Source organism: Simochromis diagramma, unplaced genomic scaffold, assembly GCF_900408965.1.
Source record: "Simochromis diagramma unplaced genomic scaffold, fSimDia1.1 OVJJ01000753.1, whole genome shotgun sequence".
Taxonomy (NCBI): domain Eukaryota; kingdom Metazoa; phylum Chordata; class Actinopteri; order Cichliformes; family Cichlidae; genus Simochromis; species Simochromis diagramma.
The window spans coordinates 13,444,670-13,461,168 of NW_024387523.1; positions in this window are offsets into that span (position 1 = coordinate 13,444,670).

A 16,499-nucleotide genomic window follows, 5' to 3' on the forward strand; every position below is an offset into this window, starting at 1 on the left:
TGCCGGTTTGAGCCCCGGTCATTGTGTCCTTGGGCACAATGACCTACCGCCTACTGGTGATGGCCAGAGGGGCCGATGGCGCGATATGGCAGCCTCGCTTCTGTCAGTCTGCCCCAGGGCAGCTGTGGCTACAACTGTAGCTTGCCTCCACCAGTGTGTGAATGTGAGAGTGAATGAATAGTGGAATTGTACAGCGCTTTGAGGGCCCCAAAAAGCGCTATATAAATGCAATCCATTATTATTATTCATTATTATCAGTCTCACAACAGTTACAAAGCCATCTCTAAGACTTTAAGACTCCAGTGAACCACGGTGAGAGCCATTATCCACAAATGAAGAAAATACGGAACAGTGGTGAACCTTCTAAGCCAGCCTATCAAAATGACGCCAAGTGCATATATCAACGACTCATCCAGGAGGTTAAAAAAGAGCCCAGAAGATAATTTAAAGAAGTGCAGGCCTCACTTGTCTCAGCTAAGCTCAGAGTGCATGATTCAACAATAAGAAAGAGACTGGGCAAAAATGGCATTTATGGAAGAGTTCTAATGTAAAAATCACTGCTGACCAAAAACAACAAAAACACTCATCTCATATTTAACAAAGAAACATCTGGTTCATAACACATTAACATTTAATTACACTATAGTTGAATTGCGCTATAGTTTAACAGCACATAGCTTTGTTGAATTTGTGTCTATAAAATTTGTTGCTACTGTTGTCATTTCCGAGCATCATAGAAAATACTCAAGAGCCTATTCTTGTGTGCTTTAATGTAATTATTGTAGTTCAGCTTGACTTTCTTTCTGATGAAAGGCAGACTTCATAACCAAACACATAAAGTGTGCGGACACAGTGTAACTGATGCGACTTCATTTTGGACAGTGCAGAATGATTTCAATTTCTTCCTCTGAATTTAATGCACTGTGTTTGTTTGTGTGCGTTTGTACGTATGGGAATGGAATGTTAATATAGTGCATCAGCACACAAGCACGTTTGCAGGTATGAGTCAGTACAGGCTTGTGTACTGATGTGTGTTGTTTTGCGTGAGATCCATGAGTTTGTTGCACACGCATGCAAGCGTAAGTGTGCATTTGTCACATGCAGGCTTGGCGTCAAGATGTCTCTGTTTCCTAAAGGTTAGGCTGTAAAGATGGAGAGATTTATGACTTCTAGCATGAGTTAATGTTTTGGCAGTGGCCTCTGTTGCTCATCTCATTGCGTGTGTGTGTGTGTCTTTGTGTAGGCCTAGAATTTGTTGACAAGTGATAACAGATACGCTTCGCATAACTCTCCTATAATGAAATACATGATAGATAGATAGATAGATAGACAGATAGACAGATAGATAGATAGATAGATAGATAGATAGATAGATAGATAGACAGATAGATAGATAGATAGATAGATAGATAGATAGTCATTCTTTAGTCACTCTATGTTCCAGTTAATGTGAACAGGAACAGGTGATTTCACTGCTTTGCTATTGCTCATCATCATCACTCATACTTGTAATTTTACCCTGTGATGGATGATGACGATGGTGAAGCCATAAACTTAAATATTTCTGTATTTGCTGTTTGTTGAGGAAATGTATCCGGCCGTGATGACATTTTATTGTTTTACTGCTAACACCATGGAGCATCACATAAGACTGACCCGGACTTGCATTGAGCTCTGTGGAAGTTGGCTTTGTTTTAGTTTAAATGTTAGCTAAATGATTGATGCTTCCTGGTGTCTGGCTTGAGTGGAAGACAGCCGGTATGTCTCATTGGGTATTGTGCCAGTTCAGGGTGTGGGTGGAATATGCTCCTAACCCGCAAAGAGAAAAACCTTTGTCAAGGTGAATTTTTTCTATGTGACTGGATGTTTCATGGATGTTTTTTAGACCAGTGCTGTTTGAGTTTACCACCCACTCCTTGTTTGTCACTCTTTAAAAAGAAGCAGCTAACAATGCTCATCATCTCTTCAACCTTCATCACAGGCTGAATTTCCTGCTGATGATCTGCTGAAGTTCAAACCACCAAATAGAATAGTGAAGAAAGGGGATTCATGTGACTTTAGATGCGTCATAGTTGTTGTTTCATTTTAGTATTTCAAATCTACTGGTTTTTACCTGCACAGTTATCACTAGAGTTTGCAGTGGATGTTAAAAAAAAGAGAAAATATTCGGTGAGCAGCAGTGGTGAGAATACCTTGTTAATGTCAAATGTCAGAGCTGAATGGCCAAACTGCTTCAGGCTGATAGGAAAGCTACAATGATTCAAATAGCCTCTCATTACAACCAAGGCAAGTAGAAGAGCATCTCTGAATGTACAGCAGGTTGAACCTTGAAGCAGATGGGCTACAGCAGCAGAAGACTACAGCTAAGAACAGGAAACTGAGGCTGCAGTTAAGACATGCTTACCAAAATTAGCTGGTTTAAATAGTGTGGGGGACTTTCTTGGTCCACTTTGTTCTTTTTTATACCAACTGAACACCATTTAAAAACAGTCTACTGAGTGTTGTTGCTCACCATGCCCACCCCTTTATAAACAGAGTCCATTAGTCTTGTGACAGATTCTGTCAGCAAGATGTCACAAAGCTCAACTGATCTCAGATACGAATGCGCCAATAAACTCACTGATTAAGTCACCAGATCTCAATCCAATAGGATTGCATTCCTGCAATCCTATTCCTGCACATTCCATAGGAATGTGCAGGAACAGGACATTCACATCATCGATGTGCAGTGGAAAAATCTCCATCATGTTAGTGTGGACCAAAGTCTCTGAATGTTTCCAGAACATTGTTGGATCTATGCCATCTATGCTAAGAATTAACCCTTTCAAACATGAATTATTACAACCTTTTTTCTTAAGTATTTTTATTCATCTTTAGGCATGAAAAAACATATTTGAACTACTTTTCAAAGAGTTTTTTTTTACATGTCCACTTAGGTGGACAGCATACGTTTTGACAAACTAATAAATAATATGCACTGTGTGTTGTGTTTATGTGCAAGTATACCATCAACACTGACACAAATACAAGAAAACAGCCTTTTAATAGCTGTCCGCTGCAGTGACCACTATGAGTTAAAGGGTTAAGGCAGTTCTGAAAGTAAAAACTGGGTCCAACCTGGTGCAAGGTGTGCCTAATAAAATGACAGTTGAGTGCATATCTCAACTATGTGTTTAATGTTATTGTTTCTCTCTATTGTCATACGCTATTCTGCAGGTCCATAATTATTTGTGTCTGCAGGGGGGAGTTAAGAATTCAATAATGTCTTTACTGTCTGCTTAGCACAGTAACACAGTATAATGTAGAAAAAAAACCCTTTTCTCAACCACCTACTGCTGAGTGATTCTAAATAGGGGAATTAAAACAAAATGTTTTCCGTTTTTGCAAAAAACATATGTTTTATATATTCCTTTAATCATCTTTCGATATCTCAGGTTCTGCATTTTTATTGAAAAATGCTGAAAAGGTATTTCATTTTGTTTCCAGTACATCAGACTTCAATAAAAAACTGACAAATAGGATTTTTTGTGTTTATTTTAAGTGAGTAGCTGCATCAAACTGAATTACAACCTAGTTTTGTTTTTTGTTTGTTAGTTTTTAATCCCTTTTGAAATATACATTTGAACAGCTCGTAAAAATATAAGTACAGTGTTTGTCAGAAATGAGGGAGTGCTCTGGTTCTTTTAAATAAAGAATGAATGACAGACATAATCCGGATACAGAAAGAATTTTTGTGACATCAGATACTGGTTGTCACACCCTGCTAGAAGACTCTGATAAGCCTGACAACAGTCTTTGACTGTAAAACTAATAACAAATTACCTTGTGACAGGCTGGATTACTGTGTGTGCGTGTGTGTGTGTGTGTGTGTGTGTGTGTGTGTGTGTGTGTGTGTGTGTGTGTGTGTGTGTGTGTGAGAGTGTCTAAATGTGTGTCAGTGGGATACAAGTTTGACAGATTCTGTCTGTGCCCAGAGCATTCTTCACATATGGTTTAATTGACTGGAATAATAAGGTTTTATTGCTTAAAAGAAAAAGAAAAAAACAAAATAAACGTCTCTACTCTATAAAGTATGCGTGCATGTGTGAGTGTATGTGTGTGATTGTATGTGGCTGAGAGAGGTGTGTCCAAAAACAGGTGAAGTGTTTCCAAAGAAATACTTCTGCAGTGCTAATACTTGAGAAGCATCTAATCAGACTTTTAGTATCCTTCTCTCCTGTTCTTGTCTATATCTTGCTGTTAAGTGTTTGTGTTAGGTGTTCTCTTGTTGTGATTTTTCCTGTTTTATTTTGATATTTATTTGTCTCTTTCTTTTAGCTTTACTTCCCCTCTCGGGATCTGTGATTAGTGTCATCTGTGTTTAGTTCCCGACCTGTTTCCTGTTCCCTTGTTGCCTCCTGTGTGTATTAAAACCTCGAGTTTCCTGGTGTTCCTCCTGTTGTCCCTATAGTATTTGGACTTTATCTGCTACCATTTTGGACTATTTCCCTGCCTGAACATAATTTTTTTTTCCTATTTATTAATTATACCCCTCTAGTCTGTATTTGCGTCCACAACCTGCACTGCATGACACTCCTTTGTTAATGAAAACAAAATAGATTTTACAATTTTACAATATAGTAATTGAGAACAAATCTAATGCAGGATTGCCTTACTTAAAATCTTTTAAGCAATTTTTCAGTGTTTTTTTTTTCCAGTTCTTTTATGGACATATTGTGTAATTCAGTCAAAGCTGCAGTTATAATAATTAACTTTGTTGTTCCCCCCTTTTTTTCTTCAAAGTGAACTGTTGCCTCACACGTTTTCTCCCCACAATCCAAAACATTCTCCTTTGATTGCTTCATGATTTCAAACTGGACATACTGTATGTGTGAATGTGAGAGTGGGAAGCTGGGTCTCTCTTTGTCTTAGCTCTGGATTGGCTTGGATAGTTTTCATACATACATCATATGGCATGATTTTGCATTCATGGTTTAAATGTGACCTTACTGTCTCAAAAATCACTAGAAGGTATTAGTTATAGTGAAATTCTAATCATCAAAAGAGAATATCTTTGAGTTTTACTGCAGCCTGTACTGTTACACAAACTGTTTACTTTTCTGTCTTCAGCTCTTTGCCCCAACTTCAACCATGATACTTAAAGCCAAACCTACAGTAATTAACACTTCTGTGACTCAGAAGACATCCTCAAAGACCAAATCTGAGTGGCATGTGCAGGAGTTTACTATTATATGTACACATTTGCAAAGGTGATAGAGACAAAAAGATGCACAAAGAGAAGGGAAAAGTCAACCTGCGGTCAGTCTCCAAAACTGTATGACCCCGAGAGATCACAGGTCAAAGACCTCCTGAGGAGATGAGATGCTCAAAGATATAACATCATTACAGGAGAGGTAGGAGCAAGACCTTGAACTGAGAGTAAACTCTGAGATGAACTTTGCCCCCGTAAATCATGCAGTACAGCCTAAATTTAGTTCAAATTATGGGCAGATTAAAGCACAAACTCAGAAATCCTTGTTATTATTGTTTTTCGTTCAAAGCACTGGAATTGTTTGGCTTTGTTTATGAGATGCATACACAAACGGGAAGTTTTTTCAGCATCGCCACTTGACAGGAAAAATGTATAGCCGAATTCAAAGACACAGAATTAAGCTGCACTGAAAGACTATTAAAGAGGACAGGTCTCATGCTGTGCTTTCAGACAGTGAGCAAGTATGTGTTTAAACAGTCTCTTTGAAGCTAAATGTGAAATGATTAAGTCCACTTAGAAGTCTGCGTGGCTCTTCGCTGTGCGTTCATGTGTGCGTGCATGGAGCTCTTTGAAGATGGCACTCTTGTGAGTTCAGGAAAACCTTTACAGCAGTGCTAAGTGGAGGGTGCAGCACACTATAAAGATCCAAGATAAGTGTGTAATGTGTGTATTCATGAGTTGTGTGTTTGTGTAGTTGAGGCAGGACCTGACATGACTTGCGGGCCCGGTAGAGCTGACGCCAGCCCCTTGTTTCTGGCTGTCTGTATGCGTCCTGAATGACAGCCCAGAGGCAGTGCGTATGTGTGTGGTTAGGTGGGAAAAGAAAGGTTTCATGTTCGACAGGAACCATCAATAAAACAGCAACCGTCAAATCGCCTCAAAACCACCTGAACCTGCTCTGAGAAAGTGTGGAGGAATGTGTCTGAGTGTGTTTGAGAGGGAGAGAGAGAAGAAGAGCAAGACGGAGAGTGAAAGATAGTAGAGGATGTGTGTCGACATGTATTCTCTCTTCTTTAACTTGTTCAGTGACTTCAGCAGCTCTGATTGGTGACCATGTAAAGCATGGTTTACGTGAGGCTGTGCCTCTGCAGAGATTTGTCAGATGCACAGATGATATTTAAGCTTGCCCACATTTCCAGGCAAATCTTGGGGGGGCGGGGTCTGCATTTATGTGTGGAATAAATTAACAATTTGTTGCACAGCAATTAGCATGAAAAAGCAAGCGGCTGTTTTCCAGTCAATTTAACATCAGCCATCTCTTAGTGCTTTTCTTAGCGCCTCTCTTCTTCTGCTCTCTCTAGCCTTGGAATTTTATGGCAGGCATTGTGGCGAGTTGAAGCCCAATGATGGGGAGGAGGATGAGCTAACCATGAGCGTAGCGTTGATTGTGTGGGTTTGTTAGTATGTGTCTGTCTCTGTGCATACGTATGTGAGTGCTATTGCATTAAGTTGCACTGAAAAGTGCTTTGGCCTGCAAATCTGCAAGAAGTAATTGACATTTCACAAAAGCAAAACAGATTCATGCTTTAAAGAATATAATAGTACTTGTAATACAATACTACTACAGCACCGTGTGCACATTATACACTACCTTATGACTTACAAAGTAAGTTAAAGCACTTAAGTAATTTAGACTTTTAGGATTAGTTGAAGAGAAAGCACTCAGAGGACTGCTGCAGTCCCAGTGTGGTGTCATTTTCCATAACTTTTCATAATGAGGTTGTGGGAATTTAACCCATGCAGAGACTACAGAGATGCACTTGCACACAGTTCTCCAAAAAGTCAGCACATAGTCCAAAACCCACGACACTGCATGTAGGTGCTTATTGAAGCTAACTTGAACAAGACCTTCACTGCAAATAAGTTCTGTATCCATTATGACTTACGGTTATAGTCAGTTTACATACACTCATCATATATATGTGTGTCATGGTCACTTTGGGCTTTTACTGATTTCTTCAACTGTTCTTTTCCAGAGTGGAATTATTTTACAGCATATATCTTTAATGACTTTAAAAAACAAGAACTGTATGCAGAACTTTGGCTTTATTTAGGATGTTCTCTAATCCACACAGCATGAATACATTACTCCTAATATTTGGATAAATCTCCCTTAGCAACTTTCATCAAAACCAGATGCTTTGGGTAGCCATCATCAAGCTTTTGTCTGGTTATTTGACCACAGTTCTTGGCATAACTGCTGCAGTTCATTTAAACTGGTTAGTTTCCTGGCACAGACCAAGCGTCATCCATCAAACCGCTAATTTGTTATGAAGTTGAATAAGTGGAAGAATTTCTCCTCCTTGTTATTCCATCTACTTTGTGCAGTGTACCAGTACCTGTTAAAGCAAAACAGTCCCACAGAATGATGCTACCACTACCCTGCTTGGTAGCTGATACAGTGTTTTTAGGTTTGAAGGCCTCACCTTTACGCCTCCAAATGTAGCTCTTGCCAGTTGTTTTGACACTGTCCCCTGGAAACAGTACACAGCTACACCTTTGCAGAGCACCTTGGACCAGCGCAGCACACATTCACAATTCACCTATTATCATTCATTAATTAACTTTTCTGAGGGCAAATTCTACTCTTTATGAAGGATCTGGTTTTTACTTTTGACAATGTTATTTATATAGCACATTTCATAACATGTGAACTTAATGTGCTTAAAATGAAAGTAATAATTTCAAAACACACATACACACACACAGTTATTAGGTGTAAGCCTGTGAGTACAAAAATGTTCTAATTGACCTCAGGTCAGCAGGCAGGTTGTTCCAAAGAGCATCACAGTAACTGAAAGCACCCTCAGCACACTTAGATCTAATTCTGGAAACAGATAAAAGATCTGGAGCTGATGACCTGAGAGGTCTAATTGGGTTATAGACAGTGAACAAGTCAGAGATGTATTGGGGGACCAAACCACTGAGAGCTTTATGAACTAATAGAAGAATTTTAAAGGTCATTTTGTGTTGAACTGAGAGCTAGTGAAGCGACTGCTCAAATTTTCTGTTGTCCTACTGATGCGGGTTTATTACTGTCTCTTCAAATATTTCCTGGGGGGGAAGATCGAGGGAGAATGACAGTTATCTTTCAAGCCCTTTTGATCAAATTTTGGATTTGTGATCTGAGCTTAACAGACAGGTTAGTAAACCATGTAGTATTGCCATAATGGATGAAAAATTCAGTAGTTGCCCTATAGAGTAATTTTCCAATGCTTTCATCCATCACACGGGTCCCAAAGTGATCACCATAAGTACCTTAAAGTTGTCCCTTGCTTAACCTTCTCTCTACAACTTAAAACCAAGCTGTGATCTAAAACTAATCTCTGATGGATCTTGGCTTGCTTACCTTTTTGTATTGATTTCTGCAATGTTTGTGTATACTGTGAAAAAAGGAGAGAGCTCAAGCTGCTCTTGGGGACTCTCACACTCATAATCTGTATGTACTACCGAAACCATAACGTTCACCTGCCACTTCTTTTAATTAAAAAAGGAGGAAAACAATGCCTTTTTACTCTAAACAAAAGAGCGATCAAGCACAAGGCTGGGTAGCAAAGGAGAGGGGGCAGGGCTAAGGAGGAGGACACTTATACGGCCATACCCCATATACCTTGCAGGTGTCCTGCGTTTAGCATCATTGGGTCACACCTGTAAACTCAGAAGCCGAAGAAAACAACAACAGTAACAGTGATCCGTGACACCGGGTACATTTAAAGTGAGCACATAATTGAAAAAAGTTTAAGAACTGTGTAATTCTATCTAAGCACTGAAATCTTAATTAAACTGAAAGCTTAAAAGAGTCAAACTTTTAAATGTCCAAAATATCACTTTATATGAAGAAGTGCTAGAGAAACATATGAATGCTTAGAGGAGTCAGAGTGCTTATAAGCATCAGTAGCAGCAGATATCCGTATCCTAGAGTTTTCCATGAGACTTCCTTTTGCTTTTTTGATGACACTTGATCAAAATAATTTAGGATGCCTTGTATTAAGATCATTGAGTCATTGATTAAGACTAAGACGAAGACTAAGATAGGTGCCGTAAACTCGTAAATGTATTTAATTAAGGTTTCCAGATTTATAGAGCTCAGATCTGCACTGATTATACAAGAAGACACAATTACAAAATATATGTCATGTTCAAAAGCTAAAAAAATTATAAATCACAATAAACCTGGCTGATGGTCTTCACTTTAGCAAACATGCAAACTTAAATTCTCAGAAAGTTAGCTGCTGCGAGCGGTAGTCGTCCAGGTGAGGATGGGAGGAAAAAACCTCACAAACAAGCCTTCTAATGCTGATGTGGGTGTCTACTCAATCACTACTTCCATCAGACAGACAGATGGACTGCTAGCCAACAGGACACACACACACAAGATGACCTAGACCCCCCACGCTGAGGTAGCAGCGATCAGACGCATCAAGTCCATCCATCAAGACTGAAAGTGAAAAATGACGTCTGGAAGTGTATGATTATGCTCCTGGGCTTCAGCTCATCAATCAATGGACGCACATACATTAAACACAGAGAAGACACAAAAACCTGAAAAATGAACATGAGTAAATTAATCTTCTTGTCTGAGGAGTGTCTGTGCGGTGGTGAAGAGCAAGAAGAGGAATGAACAGAGTTATTGGTGAAGAGAACCAAGATCACGGTCAGAGCGGGATTTAATCAAGGAGAACGAGTTTGTCCGAGTGCTCCTCAGTGGTTGAGTTTGGAGAACAAGGCTGGCTTCAGGACAAACACTGCGGCATCTTAACTCAGACATGTGACATGTGTGGCATCATGGGCTTTTTTGTTTTTATATCTTCATCCCCTTCTTCTAGTTCTTCTGCTCTTCTGTTTGTCTTCCTTCCACTTTGAAACCCAGCATTTTTACTTCACGTGTAACCAAAAATATTGGTTTTCTGATTGTTGAATGCCACAGGAATCAGATAGTAACAGCAAACCTGAGTCAATAAAGACAAAATCTTGTTTGCTGATTGTTTTAGGTTTTTGCTACCTTATCACTACATGCTGATAAAAAAAAACTTCAACACCATTTGCAGAATGGTGATACACGTGTTTGAAGCTTAGCCATGATATCAAACACTACAGGGTAGTGTTTGGGAGATATGCTTCCTGTTAGTTCTGAAGTCAGATTTCGGAGCTGGGTGTGACATCTAATTAAAGTTGACTTCCTTCCAGCAGTAGTAGTCGTAAAATAACTTTTCCCCAATAAGACAATGTCAATATGAAGTTGGTAAAACTCAATCTGCCGATGTTTTGACAGACAAATCCTCCTTCCTCCTCTGTTGCTAACACAAAGCTAGCCAAGAACTCTTTAAGCTGAGTGAATACTGACCCCAGCCCAGCAGCCAGACCCTGAACTTCAACAGGTAACAAACTTATGAGCAGTCAACCTGCAGCCTCTGTTTTTATCTGTTTATGTTTCTAAGGTAGAATCACTGTGGCAATTTTGGCTGTTTTTCATCTTTGCTTTGTCCCGTTGGTTTTTTGTGCTTTTTACTAAGTGAAAAATTTACTTACCAAACAAACTCAGCAGGTGACTGCTTTGATGGTCTTTTAGTACAATACAGCACTTGTACTGCATCTTAGCTGTCACCACTTATGACCATACAGATGAGGAGGGAGAGGCTATAGAAGATATAGAGTTATCTGCTAATGCTAGCACTGGTTAGCAATGTGCATCGTTTTTGTAGTTATTTCCCTGTCAAAATGTGATTTCATGTACACCACACACTGAACAAAAACTTAACTCTGTATAACTTTAAGCCATTGTAGGAAGTTATGCAAACCCTATTAAACCCTCTTGTATTTGCTATGAAGGGGAAATTATCTGTAGAAACAATCAGTGTTTTTATATCAAACTGTAAACATATTTATTTCTGCTATAGATTTTGGGCATTTAAACATAAGAGTCTATGGAGACTGAATCACGTTTAGAGCCAGTTAAAGCAGTCATTTGACAAACTGCAGTTGGATCCATTTTCTTAGCCCCAGAGGTTGACCCTTCACTGTGGCCCACAGTTCCGTGTTATTGTTGAGAATCCGCTAATAGTCACACGAGACAGCAAAATCTGTCCATAAAATAAAGTGAAGCTCAGTGTAGATGATAACTTGAGCCATGACAATAAAACTATTTATTTTAACTCAGATCTTTACTATCTTAAGAACTAAAGGGGAAATTATGGTACAGCTGTTTGTCAGATGGCGACAGTGTCAAAAACATGTGGTACCACCACTTTGTGGGCTTGCTTGCGCTGTAGTTGGTCCATCAGCCAGCCATACAAAAGAGCTGAAGTGAAACCTAGTGTTACAAACAATGAAAAGTGTCCACTGCAATCACTGTTTTATGTTTTCATGCTTTTCCCATTCCTTGTGAGCTCCACTATCGCTCCCTACCTGGTTCCGGTCACTGTCAACCAATCAGCATTTGACCGACAGATGCCGAGCAACATGCAGCTGGGATCTTAAAGGAGTGGTTGACAGCACTAATCTGTGGGCTTGCTGTAGACACAATTGCGGTACCCTAAAGTTAGCCTTTCCAAACCTTTAAAAACTGTCATTTAATTAGCAGCAGTGGTAAAAGATGGCCTGAGAAAAAACAAAGAAAGTAAAATATGAAACAATTACTACTATTTACTTTCTAGAAATCACTGCATCACCATTCAAAATATTTATAAAAATCTATTTATTTATAGTCAATTCCTAGCACAGTTAATTGGTAGACCAGTAGTTGGGTTTTTTTTTAATACTTTAATATTAAAAGTTGCAAACCTGAGGTGACACTTGGGTTATGTACACTGAGATGATGTGAAGACAAGGCGGAGGTCTCTCCATGAGGTTTAAGCTACGTTAACAGAGCGCAGCAAGAGTGTATACAAGCAGTGACCTGCAATCAGCGTACACACTCCCTTTCATCACAAACATCAACGACTTCTGAGAAAAATCAATGAAGACTCCTCCTCCAGAAGCATCTCATTAATATCTCGGTGCGCAGAACAGCTCCTCGGCATAAATCAGCAGCTTTACTGGGAGTAGTTAACAGAGACGAGACAAAAGTTGATGGAGGAGCAGAGAAACTCATAACGCAAGCAGCTTTAGTGAAGACGCTTGTTGAAAAGATACCACTTTCAGCACAACATGCATGTGTGTGCGTTTGTGCGTTTGTGTGTGTGTGTGTGTGTGTGTGTGTGTGTGTGTGTGTGTGTGTGTGTGTGTGAGTGAAACTCCGAGTGAGACTGAATGAGAGCTTTTCATCCACTCCAGTTACTAATCACAGTCTCATTCTCTCACACCCTGCATAATTCTCCTCCCCACCTTTATAAATCTTTCTTCTCACTCCACCTCTTCCTGTCTTTCTGAGGGCAGAGACAGCAGATGTGTTGGCAGGTTAAATGACCTCTGTGATGTACGACTTAACAAACCCCGAGCATCCATCAACACTAACCCTCAGCGTGTGTGTGTGTGTGTCTGTGTGTGTGCGGAATAAAGAGAGGAAAGAGAGTGCTCATAAAGTGCAATTTCAATTCACCTTCATCCCAAAACTTGAGCCAAACAAACTCGGCAGAGGTGTCTACACACTCATCCTCCCAACCTTTCTCTCCTCACTGACAAATCCTCCCTCCTCCTCTTTTTTTTTTTCTAATTTCATGAATGGGTTTGTCTGCTGGTGTATGTATATGCGCTGTATACATGAATGCGAATGAAGCCGTTCAACAGTGTAATTACATTGGCCTGGATTCCCTCAATCTGCTGCACGGGCTGATGAGAGATGCCCTCTCTGACCCCTGTATGTGCGTGAGAGCGACAGAAAAATGAGGGTAAACTTCTACAGATTTCAGGGCAGCTTATTGTCACTGTATCCACTAACCAAAGGGATAATCTATGAAACCAATGGAAACCAGTCCTCTCTACGCTTGCTTTCCATTACTCTAAAGCACTGGACTTTTTAAGATGTCCTACTCCGATGACCTTATATTTATCTTTTCTTGCTATTGTATCATTTATAAGCGTTAGAATTTCAATAAGCTGCTATACGCTATGTGAGAGATTAAAAGCATACAAAGGGTAAATGAGTCGAAGAGATTTCACTATGTACTGATTCTTTATTGGATGGTTTTTTCTTAAAAAAAAAAAAAGAGGGGTGAATCTTATGATTTCATCACAACAACTCAAACTAATTTCCCTGACTCTGCTGCTACAGTCGTCCATCAGCTCCGTGCTGACAGACAGGCTGCGGACGTGCCCTCTCAGTGGAGTAATTACAGGAAGCCAAGGAGGAGCTGCTTCAGGCACATCCTGGCGCACACCTCACCTGGATGACTTTTCCTGCACTTTAGAAAAGAAAGTTTATTTTATTTTAACGTCTTAATGTGTGTCCTCACATTGATTGTTGCAAGGTCTGGAACCTATGCTTCTTCTTTTTTTTTTTTAACTAAAATTGAGTGGCTACCCCCTGGTTACAATGAATATTTTTTTGTCATGTTTAGCAGCTTTGTCGTTTGACTCTGTGATTCTCCCGCTAATTGTCTCAGCAGGGCAGCTGACCAAGATGGCTGGCCTGCCCTCTGGATCACTCCTGACTATGCTCCAACCTACAAAAGGAGGAGATGGGGAAGAAAAAGCAAGGAGAAATAAAATACTTCACCCACCCCTCTCCCGGAGAAGTGCCAGATCTTTATTTCACTCTTTTCTCCCAGCTCTTTCTGTCTCAGTGCCCACAAAGTGATTGGAAAGCACACGACAATCTTTTTTTGTTGACGTTCGATGGCGCGTGATAATGCGGTCATTATCGTGGCTAAAGGAGCAGGTTGAGGCTCAGACAGGGTTTCACTGGGGGCCTTTAAAGCACACACATACAAAAACACGCACACACTCTCAGTGTGGGAAAAGAATGCTTCGAAAAGAGGGACAGCTGTTTGGGTGGCTTGTGAAGATGGCGATTAGGTTTAGGGGAAGATGGCCCACTGTAAACTCCACCTGTGCATACGGCCTTGCCCGAGGCTGTGGGGGAAAGCAGAGCCTCTCATTTCATCCAGTCTGCTGAGAGGTGTGTGTTTTTGTGATTTCGCTGTAATAACTAAAATACCCAAATCCAAAATTTTACAGCTGTGAAGCCCAACTTCTAAATTATTTTCTGGGTTTCATTTCAAAGTAGAGTAAGCAAATATTCATTTGAAGCTAATCCAGCATATCAAGTTTATGAAGCCAATTTTAAGTTGAAAGCTGTGACATTGTCCACCACAGCACAGTGGATTTAGCAATAGCTGCAAAACAAACTGAACTAAGAAATTGTAGAAACAACTCAGTGTAAAGTGTAGACGGTATGAAAGAGAACCAAAGACATCACGGTGGCACCCACTGCTTTTAGATTTTGCATTTTGAAGCTTCAACATGGCCGTCACTGTTTTGTTTTTGGTTTCCTGGATTGAGAAGTTGCATTAGATGAATGAAAGTGTGGAATTCCCCTTTGACAACTAATGCTAGCTAGCTTGTTTAGCACGTTACATTCTCAAACTGTATGGGTGCAGCTCGCAAACACACATATTGGCTAATTAGTGCTAATAAAGAGCTACAGTTTTACTCAAAACTAAAGCATATAGATATTTTTGGGATGACAGATATAAAGCTCAAAAAGACAGCAGCAGCACAAAAAAAACAAAGGTTGGTCGGCCTAGTGTACACTGAGCCAGCTGCCTGTACTGGGACACCTGTCAGTCAACATAGCCACGCCCCTTAAGCCGTACATACTGAATGCTTTTTGTTTGTTACATATTTCTCTCTGAAACTGACAGCTGGTCATTTGGACTGGCAGGTTATGGTTTCCTAGGTAACCCTATAGGTGGTTTTATGTCAGTCAACGGTATTCTTCAGTCTCATTGGTAGTCACTTCAGTCGCCTGCCCAAAAGTTTATTACAGGTCCCGCCCACTTCACATCGCCAGCAGTTATTTCGTTCATGGTTGCTTCACGAAATCATTCACTATCTTTGGTCTCTGTGAATCACCTCCAGTGTTTATGCAGCTCTTCCAGGGAGATAAGATCTAAAAACATTGACCTCACTCAAATTTATTTTAAATACAACAAAGCAAATGTATGCAAGAAAGAAAAAAAGAAGAAAAAAAACATTCTGGGTTATTATGTCAAAAATTTAATTTGGGATATGAAATTGTTAAATTACTTGAAATTTTTAGTTTCTGCTGAACAAGTCAAAATTTTGAGATATTATATTGAAATTTTGAAATTCAATTTCTTCACTTTTTTTTCTCTTTTTTGGTGGCACAAAAAATCTTCCATACAAAAGCCACCTGGTTCAATTTACAGAAGAACTAAATTGACTGTAGGAAGTATCATTATTTAATTTAATTTTAAATTAAATTTAAATTAAATTACATTTTAATTTGGTTTTGGGGTAAAGTACCCCTCTAATCTAAGCTGATACACCATGCCATCCTTACTTACTTAAAATGAAAAAGGATTTGCAGCTGCTTGTCTAGCTTCTCTACATTTTACAAAAAGGTGCAAGTACAGCAGACCAACAATGTATTTGTTATTTTCCTGGAGAATAGTTGTTAGGCCTATCTAGCCACTGGTCAAGTAAGTCAATGCATTGTACATCATATGTTTGAGATATTAGTATCTTGGTGTGTTTAAACCATCAAGTATATGCTGAATAATTTCCTTCAAGAAACAAACAACAAACATCTGCCTTAACATTTTGAAGTGTACATGAAATCTAAGCTAAAATGATATATCGGACTTTGCATTGCAACACCAAAAATAATTATGCACACTAGCAGCCACTTGATTTAAACTGTGAGATGTGATTAACTTTTCTGTGAGTGTGCAGCTGACTTCATTTAGGATAGTCAAAGCGATGAGGTAAGGGCAGGAAAGCAGTATATCAAGCAAATGAAGAAAGTAGCTTGAATCCTGCTGTTTTATTACATTTGAAATTCAAATGAAATATAAGTGCCTTTGCTCTTACATTAGATTATTTCTAGGGTGCTTGTGTCATCACAAAGGTTAAACATGCCTGATTTAAGTGTGGGACTATCTATGTATTCAAATAATAAAAGTTACTTCCTCCCACTGTTAGTCTGAGCTTAGCCAAGTGTCTAAATGAGTTATAAAATTAGGGGAAAAGAACAGAAAGAGGTGCTTTATTTTAAAAAGTAATTTGTTTTGTGTTGAATAAGATGAAATTGTAGAGGCAGTGATGGTATCCTCCCTTCCCTCCCCCA